Genomic DNA, 14,012 nt, shown 5'->3' on the forward strand with positions numbered 1-14,012 from the left:
ACATCTTGCTGCTCAGCTGATAGCCCTCTGGCCCAGCAATGCCCCTTTGCACTCCCTTCCACATTCTGATGAAAAACTAGTTTTACTCAATCTTGAAAAGCTATCAGTATTGAAACCTTACTCCATTCCAAGTATTTTTCTGGTGCTTAGTTAAAAAGCATAACTGGGTAGAAACATTCCGGATGAAAAACATGGGAAACTCATTAGGTTATGACCATCAACCCATTCAGTTTTCCAGGTATAAAACACTCTGTTGTTCATTTCTCCCGACCAGAACTTGAGTTGAAAGCCCTTGAACAAGCAACTTGGAGAAAACAGGTGAAATTGTGGTCCTGCAACCTAAACAGGTCTTCCCTGTCAGTGTAGCCAGAAAATTACCTATTATCTCAGCTTCCATAAAGACACCAGTCAACAAGTCCTTCTTTTTGCTCTTATTGGAGATTTTTATCCTGGTTTTCAGTACTGTGCCTTTAAAATTCAGGGCAGAAAATTATAGAGTGAACTAAGGGGAATTTACACTACAATAAAGACTCTGCTTCCCAATGTCACCACTCTCAAACCTGATCTAGGAAGAATTAGACCTAATCACAAATCTCCAGTCTGTTGAGAAAGCCAAGAACGCTAGAAGGATGTGTCAAAGAAACTGCCCAGACACCACAGAGGTACTTACCTAGGTTCAGTCAGTAGGAAGCACCAGGCAAGCCTGCTGGCGGAATTTAGACTATCTGAACCTGGCCTAAGCTAGAAGTTGCCTACTTGGCTTTCAAAGGGAGTAAACAAGAGACACCTAGACTCTGATTCACAGATCAGCTTGTTGATTTGAATTTTGTGACAGAAACAGGCCCTCAGTCTTTGAGAGCTGAGACTAATGAAAGCTCTGTTACCCACACAGTCACTCTCAACTCCAGTCTGCCACATTTGCTCTGGAGCTGATGGTGGGTCTGTCCCCACTGGGACTACTGCTGGTGCACTGCACATGCTTTTCAGAGGCAACAAAAACGCAGATAGGTTGAGGAGGCGTTAAAGAGACTTTTTAACACAAATGTATAAATCAAAAATGGAAGAATCGTAGCTGTTTCAAACTAAGTATCTCAAAACGTTGGAGAAGGCCACCTGCTGAGCACCTCCTGTACACAAAAGGGTAATTTTGGTTGAATCCTTCACACAGAACTAACATCTGAACTCCTGCTGGTGTGCTGGTTGACTCTGTTGCCATGACCATAGCTCCTTTGCAGAACCAGACTCCTGCCTTGCAGTTAATGCTTCTGCCAGGTTGAAGGGAGAGCACTCTGTGCAGTCCCACCTCTGCTACCCAGTGACTGCCCTGCCATGCATGGAGATTGGATTAGCAACTGGGGAGCTGAGCTAATAAACTGTAGCTAATGCTCCCCTGTGAGCTCACTAATTTGAGTTAAAAATGACACCTTGCTCGCATTAAGGGCCTTGTGTGCAGAAGGGATTTGCAGTGATATTAATGCACAGGTTATAACAGCAAGAAACTCTCTGATAGGTATTATGACCTTTGAAGCTCTGACATAAAAATTCTACTAATAAATTATATAAGCCTGTAAAATTATCTGAAGTAAAAGAGATGATGTGGTACATTTCTGTGTGTCGCACAGAATCAAGGAGAACAAAGGAGAAAAGGTCTTCATTCTCTTGTTAGACCTCACCAAATAAGATGTCTGGTTGGGAAAGAAAGGGGACTTTATAACCTCTGTCAGTGAAGCAGCAGCCCACCTGTACCAGGCTTTCTGTTCCAAACACTGCAGAGCCATGGTGACAGCCACCACCTCCTTCTTACATGCCTCAGACATGAGAAGCCTGAAGATGAGATCCACAGGATTACCCTTCTGGTCTTTTCCTGCCCTGGAAACTCCATACTTAAACACAAGCACAAAGAGGCTTTTTCAAAAGCCTGTTTCAACGTCTAAGCATCTTTGTGTGCAGAAAAGCCAATTTTTAATACTGTTCTCTTTAACTGGGGCCAGAAATACTTTTGTCTTCCAGGACCAGAAGTGGATGCCAGAAGACACTAAAAGTTGCACTTCTGGGATACATTCACAATTCAAATTTTGCATTAAATTAAACCAGCAGACATAGTCCTGTAGGGCTGCTCAAGTCTACACAGCACAATAATACACACAATATATAGAGCCCTGAATTGATGCCAACTGAGTCCACAACAGAAGCAAGCAGGGCACCTGTGGAGAGCAGCCCCAGCTCCCCTCTGGCAGCACAGTGCTGCGCTTGCACAGCAGCTTCTAGACCCAACCTGGCAACAACTCGCCACTTTGAGCCAGCATCAGGATGCAAAGGTGCAAAATGTGCAGGATGAAGCCCACTGTTTAGGCCACTTTTGGATCACTTATACCTGAAATGTTCCTAAATGTTTCTGAACAGATTGATACTCTATCTTGCTACGCCTGGAATTGATGCTGCATCTGTTTGCGATTAGAAGATATTGTGCAAAACTACAGTTTTTATAGAATTAGACCATGTAGGGAAGGTGTTTATGATCTTGAGAGAGGCCTATGCTGTTTCTAGGTTGTGATTAAAGCACGGAACTGTTAAACAACAGGGAAAAAGTCCAGCTATCTTGGTATGTCTATCCTTCTTTTGCTGAATTTCTCTTATTCTTTCTTGCTTTTCATAGTATTCCTCGCCTCATATTTTGTTCATAAATAAGCCAAGGAAACTACTAAGATTATTTATGCTTCTTGCTTCAATTTCCTTTCTCGGCAATTTATTTCAAATTTCAATTGAATTTTTTTAAATTTCTCACATTTTTGAGTCAATTTATAAGATTTGGGTGTTGCCACAGTAGTGGAAGTCTCACCTGAAAAGGGAAAGCAGGATTTGACAGAGCCCCAAATTAGTATTGTCAGTTTGACCTGCCTCACTTTTGTTCTCCAAGATATGAAACTTTTTGCAATAGCTATCTTCTATTATGGGCCTGTGGCTTTTCCTAAAGCCACATAGCCACATGACTGGTCAGACAGAAAAATACCAATTTGTTAATGAGAGATGCTGAGTGGAGACCAGGCTCACATTTTTTATTGCAGAGTCTTGGGATATCATTCGTGCTTCCTAGAGTAAAGTGTAACACTGCTAACACTTTCTCATTAAACTATTTATTGTCCAATCAATGTTATTTAGAGGCAGATTCCTCCAAAGGGAGCATAAGGTTAGGATTTGAAGGTCTTTTAACTTTCCATTCCTCCAGGTCTAATTTCTTAAAGTTGGCTCTTGGGCTCTCAATACTGCTCATCCAAGTACATGCAGTGATGTTTTTATTTCCAGAATTGACATTCTGCCAAACACAGAATGTTTTGTGAATCAGAAAGATTTCCTAGAGGCTATCAGAGAAGAATGCAGAATAACTGAAAGTGTAATTTATAAGGTCCTCACCTTAGCAGAAGATGTCCCAGCTGTTGTTTTCCCATATGTCAGATGAATGCCTGATTCATCTTTTTGCTGTTTTCTCTCTCCTGATTCTTCTCTTAGCGATTTGTTATTCCCAAAAATACTCTGAAATTACAATTTTTATTCCACCACATGTGGACCAAAATCAAATTTCAAAACCTCAGAAGTACTCACCAAAAAAAAAAAAAAAGCTGTTTTCTTGCTGGGGTAATCAGCAGTCTTAACTACAAATAGTCTTAGCACAATAACCCAGTAGGAAAGAAGGGGAAAGCTCACATGCAGTGTAAACAATCTGATGCTTGCAAAACAGTCCCAAATGTATTTTCAAATATATTCCTTCGTCATTGCTCAGGATGCTGCCTAATGAGTTGACAGTAAGCCAGTGCCAGTCTCACACAGCAAAAGTTTAGTGCTTCCTTTTTTGTACATTCGAGTATTCCCTATTGTTTTGAAACTGTTAGTAATGCTGCTGCTTTGCCTTTGCCATCAAACAAGCCCTTCTCCAGCAGTGACTCATTCCAGTTCTGGCACTGCGTAGGATAAAGGAGAAGTGTTAATAGGAAACGCTTGGTGACATAGATAGGAGGGGAAGGGGAGGAAATATGCAAAGCAGAGTTCTGGCTCTGTCATGTTTTCTCTAATTTGCAGAGTTTTCCACTCTTTTTGGAAGTTGGATGCTGGGGGTCACTACACTGCATTCCCTGGATGTGCAGAATGCTGAAATCCCAAGGAGCATAACTTAGTGAACACCACATTATTCCATGCTGTTCCTATTAAAAAGAGCATTTATTTCAGTGCTCTGTGTTACTTTTGTTCTTCACAGTGCATGTTGGGTTACTTCACTCTCTCCTGAAGCTTCACAGAAGGGAACACTATGGCTGCTAAGTAACACTGCTCTTCCAGGGATCTATTGGTTACTAGACTGTGATGGCTTCACCTGATTGGGATGGGCAAGAACAACATTGGTCTTCAAATGAAACATGACTGTTGCACCCACAGCATCTACACTTCACTTAAATTCTCTCACACAGGAAGCAAGAGACAACCCCCACTGCATTCATCGGTGCCAGTGTTTCACTCCAAAAATGCTATTTCTTTAGAGCTTCATAGAGCAACTGGCATCTGTTCCCTGCAACTTCAGAGCCTTCAGCAAGATAAAGGGGTGTGACTAGGAACACAAACTGACTTCCTGAGTTTACTTTCTTTTCTTCTCATATATTGTTCATGCAGTTTTAAAACTTAGCCCATCATCTTCTGTTCCCATTTCAATTTCATGCAGGACTGACACTTCTGTGTTAAAGGGATACCTCTAACCTGCACCTTGAAGGGGTTCCCAAAATGCCAGCAGGACAGAATTCTTCAGGGAACATGGACATGGTTCTCCTTGATGCAGTGCTGACATTTTAATGGAGCTCTGTAGGAAATGGAGTACAATAACCCTGACATTGCCAATCTAAAATTGATGCAAGAGGAGAGTCAGGTTCTGTATTTTTTATTAGCTCTTAAAAGTAAAACAGTAAAAGTAGTTTTGAAAACAGACAGAGAGGTGAAGAGTCAATCTCCTCCTGAGAGGAAACTAAGTTCAGTTTATTTGCAATGTATTTCTTGACTGTATGTCACCTTGAACTCCTATGAAAAGCAAGCATTTCTGTGCCATTTTAGTTTTTCTCATTTCTGCTTTACAGTCTCTTGGGAGACCCACTAAAAGCATGCCAAAGGGGTGTTGGAAGGGTGGGGGCTTAAATATTTTAAATCTATTAAATAAAATAACACTTTTGAAATACCCAAAAACATATGAAAATGTGTTTCCCCTCATGTGGGAATTCAGCTGTTCCCAGGAACAGCTTGGGTGTCAGGAGACCAGAGTAGCATATGAGGAATGTATTAAACAAATGATGGAAGAAGGATTGAATAGCTCGGGGAGCTGGAAAAATAATACATAACTTTTCATCTTGAGGCTACTCTGGACTGACAGAGCAAATGAAAATCATTAGACTCTGAAGACGGTTTGGTGGTCCATGTGGAATCACTTGGTGGTTTCTCTGGAGTTACTAATAGACAGCTTTCTACATCACAGAAACTTCCATGCATTTATCACCCTTTTCAGCAGTCCTAGTGGAAGCCAAGAATAAGGGTTTAAGAGAGAAAAGCGTTTAAGCATATGCTTAAAATTAAGCACCTGCTCAAGTACTTTTCTGGATGAGAACCTTAAAAACTGCACAGCTAATACATGTGGTAAAAATATGAAGAACAGAAAGGAAAAGGGACTGTTCATATAGTACCTGTCCTGGAAAAGGTTTTTTCATTAAATAGCTTTTAGCAACATCACATTGTATTTAAAAAAAAAAATAAAAAAGAAAAAGTCTCTAAAAGGCTATACTACAAAGGCCATCCGTAATGGGCAATCAGAAAGGAGCAAGTGTATCAGTATCCTGTGCTCTCTCACCAGAGGCTGAGAATTTTAAGTCCTCCTATGGTCTTGCGTTTCAATGTGGAATTAATTAACAGAAGCCATCACATTTTCCATTTCTCTGTACTAGGCAGTGTTGGAAATACTGCAGCAAATTCTAGGTTAGTCAGTAGAAGCACCCAGCAAAGTACAATACCAAAAAATCTCGCTGGAGTCCAGCCAATCCACACAGTTGTGTTAGTACAGTGTAGGCACATCTGTGTGGCTTCCAGTTTTGAAGGCAGTTCAAGGATCCCAGATTAGTGTGGAATTGCATGGGACCAACAACCTTCCTTTGCTCCCAGTGCAGACAGTGAAGAGTAGGGGGTGACAGTGAAGGCCGTCACTGCGAGTGACAGAAGCAGTCTCATTGTACAGAGATACCTTTTTTCATTTATCACATAAATGTAAGGGAGGCTGAATGCATCCTCAGCAGGCTGATCATACTTGCTCCAGTGCAGAACCTACACTTAACAACAAGCTGAAAAAAAACCTAACCGTAAATCAAAATGAAATTTTGTCCTTGTCTCGCCCAAAGACTGCACTTAATTCACTCCTTAAATAAAACTGAAGAAAAATAATTACTTGGCTCGTGATTATTTTTGACTGCACTGAAGCTTCATCAGGAATATTTGAAAAATGTAAAAACTGTTTTGTAGTAAAATGGTTTTCATTTTGAAATTAGATGCAAACTTCGTCATAGCAATGTTAATTGTGGCAGAGTGTTCCTCTGCCTGAGCTCTTTCTTTCTATAAATTAACTGGAAACTGAGGAGTTATATTTGCTTCCACAGGACCAAGTTGATGCACTTCATTACGCTGCTAAATACACTTGTGATAAGACAACTTTAGATCACGTTTCCTTTCATTACCTGACAAAAGGATTTAAAAATCACAGGGACTACCACATTTTATCATCTTGAAATGCATGGAAGTATTGAAACATGTATTGATTGACTGTTTTCATCTGTGCCAGCCCCTAGAAATTTCAATAAGAAAAAAAATCTGCTACAATTTTTAAATTATTTAAGAATAGTAAAAATTGATAAGATAAAGCAAGAGAACACATTTAAGTTTATTTAATCATGTGCTATTTCTATTTTATATCTTTCTAAAATTAATCTACTCAAATATTTGCTGAGATGTATAGACTAATGGATTAATTACATGGCAAATTAAGGAATTTATGACAAATATTTGGACATAAAATGTGATTTTTAGTTTAAAATACATCATGACAAAGCAGAAAAAAACCCACAAATTTGTTTGCATCTATCATGGCTCACCTTCCTGACTTCACTTTTCACCCTCCCTAGTAAAGTTATTCTACACCATTTCAGCCAAATTCTCAAAGAAGTTCCATAAAAGAAGCTGAAAGCATGCTCTTGAATCTTGGCTCAAAGAATAGGTCTGAAAGGTATTTGCAGACGGTGGTGGGGGATGCACACATTCCTTTTGGGTCCCATTCCAGCTCTGGAGGCTGGAGCACACTTGGGTAGGTGCAGAGTTTTCTGTCTCTGTTCCGTCCCAGTACAACGCGCTTCATCTTTTTCCTCCTGCTCTGTTTCCTGACCCCTTTCCTGACCAGTGCCATGATCCATTTGCCAGGTTTCTGGATCCTTGTCCTCTTCCCAAATCTGAGACAAGCCCAACCCCAGAATAAGACTTTCTCTCTGGTCCCCATCTAATCTCAGCCTCTCCACACCCTCTCTTCCTGGCTTCCCCTCCCAGTTTCTTTGCCAAGTCCACATGACCCCACCCCTCCGTCCCCAATGACATTCCTCAGTCCTTAGGTCAGCTTCCCACTTCCCCTGACTCCAGCTACTCATTTCATTACTCTGTGTCCTTATCTGCTCCCTTCCTCTCAACTTAAATCACACGGCTCCCTCCTATCCCGCTGCCCGGACTGGCCGCAGCAGGGGAATACAGGGGCAAAGGGCCAGTGCTCAGGGTGACTCGGTGCAGCCTCCTTGGCAGGGAGCCGTGGGAAGCTGCCTTCCAGAGGAAAGCCCAGTTTCTCTGCTCAGCTGCAGGCCAGGCCTTTCCCCGCTGCAGCCACGACGTGAACAGCCACAGGCACTGAGGCTCCCATCTGCTTCCTGCAGCTGCGGTTTTCAAAGCACTTCCTTGGATTGTGGAGGTCTGCAATGATCAGGTGTACAGAACATTTCTTCCCCCAAACCTGTAACTCCATTGGATTGCATGCGGGTTTTACTTGGCATTGGGAATGAGCACATTGTGACAGGTTACCCACCACAGACATGAGTCATGTCATCATGCAGGAGATGCTGCTGCTAACCCATGGCTGTTCCAGGCTGGCTGGTTATACTTCCTGCTTGAAAAATATTTCCTGAGTCTAAGGGAACTCATATTTCCTGTCTCCTGCTACATGGTTTCATCGTGTTCACATAGGTACACAGCCCCAGTCCTCGTCATTCTGCAGTTTGTCAAAGAGATTCCACAAACACAGCAACGGAGGCTTTATAGATTCAATTATAAAGCCTGAAACAAACCAAATAAAGCATAGCCATTGCAGAACATTGTGGAGGGGCAAGCTGAAAATGGGAAGCTGCAAAGTTAAGGTAGCATGAGAAAAAGTGTCAAAAATCTAAAAAACACCTTAGAATTATCAACCCTCAGTTCTCTTGCTTCACTGAAATTACTCCCCATTTACTCATGGCAGGAACAATGGAGCACACAACTGTGCTATTGGCCTGGCAAGAGACCCATGAATTTGCAGCACTGCCCTCTGTGCTACAGGCCCTCTATGCCTGAGACCAATACACCTTCCATCTCCAAGGGTTAATAGATTCCACTCACCATGCTGATAAAACATTCATTTCTATTGGCATTTCATTCAGTATAGGGAGGTATATATCCCAACTCTTGTCTTCTCTATTCTCCCTCTATTTAATATTAATCTTTGCTGACCTGAACCTGCAGTCCTTCCTCAAAGTAGACTACAGTTCTCTGGAGGAAGATGTTGAAAACAATAGGGAAAGGATTTTTATTTACAGGCAGATGTTTAGACCAATTTAGCTGACAATCATACCAGTTTGCCTACCCTTTCTTTCCTTGCTCCAGGTTTTGCCTAAGGGAACAAAGAGCAGGGCAAGCCTCAGGTGCAGCAGTTATGAAATATCTTCCACCAATCCAGCATTTGCCTCAAGGACAGCAGTCCTGGTATGGATTAGCAGCTTCTGCAGGGAGCTAATGAGGATGCTGAGAACTTGGTCTCCAAGCCCCCTCTCCCTTCCCCAACTCCCTGAGCACAGCCCTTGTAAACCCCAGAGCTTCAGCAGCAAAAAGACACACTCTGAGAAAGAGAGAAATGCAGCCCTGGCTTCAGACAAATACAGGATGGTAATTACAGGCCACTCAGGAAAGAGTTAAGTACCAAATGCAAGAGTGCCCCCATTTTTCAGCCTGGACAGAGTGATTTTATTACACTCTTCTGTGAAAGTTGGCAGGCTGCATGCCAAGCACTTTTTTATTTGATTTTTATCTTTGTTTTACTTTCTCACACGCAGAAACTGTCCTCAAAACCTCTTACTTTTAAGCTAAGTGCCAAAAAATGCTCAAGTGCCAGCCAATGACTCATCTTTTAAAAGCCTGGCTTATGGAAGGTGGTTTTCATTTCAGGAACTTAGGATTGCTTCCTGGATACTAAACATTGTGGGATCAATAATTAGACTAGAAAAATGTTGAAAAAGAAGGATTTTAAATATTTAAACATCACTCATCTTTGGGGGTTCTGTTAACTAGAGATATGTGGGAGTTCCAAGCAAAGGAAAAAACGGGAAGGCCAAGAGATTGGCTGATTACTCAAAATGTCCAACATCCACTTCTTTTTTTTTAACCCTGAAACATATTTCAAATCATTTTAATCTTTTTTTAATAATGGAACCAGACACATACATCACATTGCCTTGGAAAGAGTAGAAACACTATCCTTTTTTTTTATGTTGGCGCAAATGAAAAGCATATGATGACATTCCATCTCTTCCTCCCCTGTGCTGTGTTTCACCCATATCTCAACACACAACAGACATACAGCCCTTATCAGTGCTGTGCTTACATGTCATCATTTTGCCATCATGCAAGCCGAACTTCTGAAGTGCTCTTTTGCTTCTAGGGATTTCCGTGTTTACACACCACATAAAACCTTACTTGCTCCACAGTAAAGGCGTGTGGGAACACGGAAGCCTGTACACAGGTGAGGGAATCTAGCAGAAGTCAGGGTGGAAGAAGGGCACAGATCTCCTCTTAAGCCTGGATCGTTTCTGTCTGGAGGCAAGTGTTTATCAACTCCAGCAATATAGCAACTGGATGAGTCAAACCTATTTTTCTAGAGGGGATACAAAATAAAAACTAGAAAGCTGAGGAAAAAAAAACCTATATATTTATTAGGTCCAAAACTAAATATTAACTACTTCCTCCTATGTTTGATGCTGGCTCCAGCACAGTTATTCAAGGTAACTGTCTTTTTTTAAATCCTGCTGAGATCATTCATTCTTTATATATCAAGGCTAGCAACTATGACTCTCAAAACTTGCTTATAAACACACTTCACATCTTACACGTAGGACAATCTGCCAGCACGCAGGTGCCCTTGTCCATGGGTGTTGGGTGAAATACATACATACATATATATATATATATAGCTATCTGGTTATTCTGGGATTGGTAACATCCTGGACTGACACTGCAATCTGTTAAGGAGCAGTTTTGAACAAGTCTAATGAGATGGTATAGATTTTCTGGGAGCATCAAAGGCTATCAAAATTTTCTCCCACCTAATCTGCTCGTCTGTGTCAAAGACAAACCAGCGCTGAATGTTTCAAAGTAAGGTCAAGAGTCCTTGGTTTAGCCTTTAGTCTTTTAGTTACACCAGTAACTGGCACTAGAGAAAACTATTCCTAACCACTCAGCTGAAGCATATCTATGTTTAGAAATTAGACAGCTCACCACAACTTTGGACCCTCTTTTATCCATTGGCATGTTTTGGAGCAACAATTAATGGAAACAAAATGCTTTTTCTCCTTACACAAACCAGCCAAAACCCAGAAATTTCTCTATCCTGTTGAAAACAAACAAACATAACAAAACAAATCAAAAAACAAAACCAAACATCCAACTTTACCTAATATCCACTTACCCAGTGTACAGTTTTAGTCACAGAAATGAAGACTCAAACCACCTTACAAAGAGTCAGAACGAAAATATCCCATGCTTTTTCTTCCTAGTGTGTCAAGAGCTGCAAGTTGGGTAACCTTACTCTCTTTCACTTAACACATGTGAAAACACAAGATACACCATTCTCTCTAAAACCTTAGAGTGTGCCACAACACAAAACAGCCAAGGAACCAGCATCACTCAGTGACATGGCGCACTGGGAGCAGGTTTTCACCCGCATTGCTGGGATGGTTTATACGGTGGCAGATTTCTGATCCTCACTTAATTTCCTGCTAATCACCCTTGCTTGCGGAGCCCAGCCTGGCTGGATGCACAGGTCCAGGAGCTGCTGCCAAGAGCAGGGAGCTGCTCTGCTTCCTACACTAGGTGGCATGGAAGGACCAAGATTCGCCACCCCCAGCACTGCCCGATGGCGAATGGCGCTGTTACGTGTCTTGCAATCTCTTTTCCTTGGGCTCTGCAGAAATATCTATTTATTTATTTAATCACCTGGCAGAATTGTGTCTGGGTAAATGCTGAAGTTCTTCTTGGAGGGATTCGCTTGTGACTTTTCCATTCCAACAGAGGGGGAGCTCTTCAATGTCCTTGGTGACCTTTCCCTCTCAACTTACCCTTACTGGATTTTGGCATTTTTATAGACCCTAACTCTGTACCTTACTCAGTTAAGTCTCGGGTTTCCCATTAGTTCTCCTCATTTCCCCATTACTCTAGATGGATAAAAAACAGCACTTTGAAATTTTTCAATTCACAGGGTGGGAACCTGGCACCCAATGTCTGAAAACACATTTTTAGTGCTGCAGAATGTCTTCTGATGCGTGAAATAATCAGGATTCTTGAAGAGGTCAGTTTGATTCTTACCTTGCTCAACTACTGAGCTGATTACTGCAAATTATTGACCCTATAAAGCAACCAAGCTGGATCCATCAGTGCTGCCACTGGGAAGGGCAGCATTGCTCAACACTGATTGCACTAACAGCACAGCATGTGCAGCTACAGTCCTGCTGCAGCCCTCCTAATCCTTACTCCTATCCCACTACGGATAGAGGTGTGCAATGAAAAATGTGCCAGTCAGTTCAGGATGCCTACATGGCCCTAAATCATGTGGATGAGAACACTTAATGAGCATAGTCATTAACCTGTATTGTTGCCTCTCCATTGTCACTACAAAGTACCTCATTTGTACCTGGCAGTTTCCAATATCACCTGGATGCAACGCCATTCCCATTACCTCACTGTTCTCCCAGCGTGTTTCTTCAGAGCTTTCCAGCAAATAAACCCTGCCCATGCACCCATCTCCCCACGCCCCAGCCCATACATGTAATTTGCCTTCCATTGCCTGGGGCAACAACAGGGGGTAGATTATCTCTTGAGGTGTTTTCCATCTGTGTTTTCTATGATTCCCTGAGGACAGGCTTATCTCTAAAGTAACATCTTGCAGGATTCCAGGGTAACACCGGTGAACATGTTAAGGCCAGAAATGGGGAGGGAGATGCCTGGTATTAATGGCAGAGACATGGCTTTTCAAAGTGGAAGATTTTCCCATTATGTGAATGAGGCTGAGTAACTCGGTGTTTTTTCAGCTTGGGATTCAGAATTTAGGTCTCAAGACTATTTGCTGTATTTTTTTAATCTGATTCTGCAGTCCCAGCTATTTAACTCTGTCTTGCCCTGCTTTCTGCTCTCGTGTCCCTACTGAGGTGATTTTTCTACCCTCTTCCTCGAGGACGTACTGAGCTGGCACCTTCCCCCTTCCTCTCTGCCTGTCCTGACCTTCCCTGGCCTCTGCCAGCATACCAGAGAGGCATTGCCAGGAGATCCAGAGAGGCCACCTGTATTAGGAGGGGGAAAAGAAAATACAAAAAAAGATATCCAAAAGAAAACAAAAAACAAACAAACAAACAAAAAAACCAAAACAAAACAAAACAACAAAAAGAAAAAAAAAAAAAAACTTGGAAGCAGGTTGAAACCAAGAAAGGTTAGAGTCAGACACAAAGCTCAAAAGTATGTTTAAATCTAGTTTTGGTTCAAAGACATGTCCAACAAATACACCCTCTGGCCATTGCAAGCATCTGTATTTCATCTCTTGTTATATAGTGTTAACTACCACTGATATATTTCAGTTTCCATGGCATCTACAAAGTATACTTCCTGGAGGATAAGAGTTCCTATGAAGAGCTATAGACTACAGCACTGTCAATACTTGGCACAGAGCAGCTCACTGTGCAGCACAGAAGGAAGAAGGCAATACCATCACACAGCTCCTTCCTGGCTGCATACCTCCCTGTGTTTCAAAACAACACATAAAACCTCCAAGTAGCTTCAAGGAAGACCCATGAACAAACTAAATGAAACCATGCCTTTTGGGTGACTGTACAGTAACATGTACTGTCCTCCGTTTCACCAGTGCAGGTGTAAACAAGAGATAAAAATTACACACAGGCACACATGACAATGTGCAACACTATAAAGTTTTAATTGCCACTTATTTTGGTTAAGCATTTCATAGCTCTCTACTGGTGAGTCTTGAGCAATGTGGTCATTCCATTCTCAGGCTCATAAAAATTTACTGCACGCCTTCACGTGTTCTCCCTATATAGCTCCACTTTGTTTCACTGGCAAAATAAGGCCAGCTGGAGCTGCAGCTCTGATTAGCTGAATGCTTGGGATGCAGAATGCAGTCCCCAGAATACATCATATTCATGGTAATATTCTGACTGTAAAAAAGACTTGACTTTTTAAGCTTCTCCAGAGATGCAGATAAATGCAATGTGTCAGAAATAGAGACCACCTACACATCAGATCACACTTACAAGGATAATGTATGCAGGCATATAAAATTGCCAAGGAAGGCGAAGCCACACAGAAAGGGGTACTTCCCCAGGCTACTGACTGGTTTATTCCACATTTCACTGACTTTATTAGGCAGCTGAGTGACCTTTGGT

The sequence above is a fragment of the Passer montanus genome, unplaced genomic scaffold (genome assembly GCF_014805655.1).
Source record: "Passer montanus isolate IOZ18808 unplaced genomic scaffold, ASM1480565v1 scaffold2, whole genome shotgun sequence".
Lineage (NCBI taxonomy): Eukaryota > Metazoa > Chordata > Aves > Passeriformes > Passeridae > Passer > Passer montanus.